This window comes from Camelina sativa, chromosome 14 (assembly GCF_000633955.1).
Source record: "Camelina sativa cultivar DH55 chromosome 14, Cs, whole genome shotgun sequence".
NCBI classification, from domain to species: domain Eukaryota; kingdom Viridiplantae; phylum Streptophyta; class Magnoliopsida; order Brassicales; family Brassicaceae; genus Camelina; species Camelina sativa.
In genome coordinates, this window is record NC_025698.1 from 25,977,251 (window position 1) to 25,979,765 (window position 2,515).

Consider the following 2,515-nt stretch of genomic DNA (forward strand, 5'->3'; position numbering starts at 1 on the left):
AAAAAAAAAAAAAAAAAAAAGAGAATAACAAATATCTCAATGTTATTATATAAAACTAAAAAATTTATAATTTTATATTTTATCTAATGTAATTTTTGTGTTAGTTATATAAGACACCTGGAAAAAAACAGTTTGGTGTCATAATGGGCATTGACCTACACATTCTAATATTACATACTCTATCAATATTAAAATACGAGACAAATCTAATTAAGTCGATTAAATTAGTTATCATATGGTATACTGCGGATTAAATTCTAAAATTAAAAATCAAAATATAATTATACAATTTAAATTCTAATCTTAACAAAAAAATTAACAAACAAATGCAACTTATATTTTCATTTTTTAATTATAAATTTTTTTGTACAAATCTAATATAGTAGTTCTGTTACATACAATAAGCTAGTGATCAAACCCAAGCCTTCGCTCGGTCCAGAAAACTCTGCTCAATGAGATCGACCCAATGTTCCATCAACTTTATTGTCTCTACTCGGGTCACAAGCAAACTTTGCTAAGCTCGATGTACTAACACAGAAAACTTAACTTATTTTTACAAGAAAGAAAAGTTTGTTTCTTCCCATGCAGGACTTTGTCACATATATATATATATATATATATATATATATATATATATATATTACACAGTCTTCTTTTTATTCCAACAAATGTTATATTTTGTTGATACATTGTTTATTATTGCTTTTTCCAAAATCGCTAAACAATAAAAAAAAAATATACTAAGACATGTAAATGCTTTTTTGTTTTCGTTAACTGCTTTGCTGCATAAACTCCAGAAAATATATTTGAAACTGTAGTCCAACCTTCATATATATATATATATATATATACTACATTTACAACAACAACAGAAGAAAAACGTTATATATAGAGAGAAGATAATTAATTATTTTAAGTTATTTTAGTTCTGATTTTGAGATCGAATTGTTTTTTTGGTTTTGAGTTATTTTATTTCTGATTTTGAGATCGAATTGTTTGTTTCTTTTTGATATAACTTACTTGCTAAAGTGATATGTTGATTAATCTGGTGATGATCATAGAGATAAGTCATGGTTTGTTCCAAAATCATGGAATTTTAAATACATCGTTGAATTTTTCCTGGAACTGAACTAGAAAATTTGAGAGAGTGTCAAATAATATATAAGAATTTGAGGAGAAAAAAAAAATCAAATCATCCATACATAAAATATGGTGCTTAGAACATTATTGTTTCCACTCATAGCTTGAAAAATTCTAAATGAAGAAGAGAGTTTGTATTTCTCAAAGTTAGGTTATAAAGTCTGAGTTTTTCATTGATATATAAATCATGCGCCAAAAAATAACAAAATAATTTTTTAAAATTTGATCGGTCCATTTAAAGATTCTCAAAAATGTAAATCTAACTTTTGGAAACGACTCCAACATTTTGTGATATTCGGAGAATATTTATTTTTTAAACCAATTCTGTTTATTTGTAATTTTCTTTTGTTCTAAATTGTATTGGTCTGGCTTGTGTGTTTATCTCTTTGGTTTTAGGTATATCAAAACAATATTTGCTAACAAATTCTAAAAACTTACATGTGTCTGAATCTGATAGGTAAGGTGACTCGTTCTAACTCTCACTTTAAAAACAACATAATACATTCTAGCTAACATTTTTAGTATTTGACACTTTCTCTCACGTGTTGTGTCTGTTTGAAATTAATATAACAAAATATGTAATTATATATTTTTAAAAGAGTTAAGTAGCTTATTGAATAAATTGATTATTAAATAGTTTATTTTACATAAATATCCATTTAAATAAGTATTTTTCAAAATTTTTATACAAATTTAAAATGTTTCTCTCTGTTATTTTATAGTTTTTTAGTTCATCCAATAGTCTTTCCACTATCCAAAAAACTCAAAAAAAACTAATCTATTATTTCTTATATTATTTAGATTCAATTATGAAGATAAATATTATCCAACTACAAGCAAATTCATGCAACAATGTCGGCATGGGAAGAATAAGAATAGATAGACACAGCAAAACAAGAAAAGAGCTGACCTAAAGCTGTATCTTCTCACGTTCATAGAAATAACTGTCGATGGCAGCTCCAACAGCGGGGATCAAGTGTATCCCAAAGAGAAGGATACAAGCATGTCGTGTGAAAAAATATGGCGACAAGGGACTTGAATGCAATCACCATCGGCCAACGGGTCCAAACAAACCAGACATTCTGTTATTTCTTCTTCAAGGGGGCCTCTTCATTAATGTTAATCCAACCGGCTGGTTCCTCCTGTCTCATGATTGAAAGTATGCCAAACGCTTCAATACAGATGATTCTGAAGGCTTGTGGTTGTTGAAAAATACCTGCTGCCTCTACACGATGGGAGATAAAATCAGCCACATTATCCCAACCCCAAGCCCCAGCTGCGTTCCAGTTTTGTAGCTCCATCTGTCTCTGATTGACTGACTCTCTCTCAACAATAAGATTATGGAGAGTAACCCTTGGCAAAAAAAAAAAAAAAA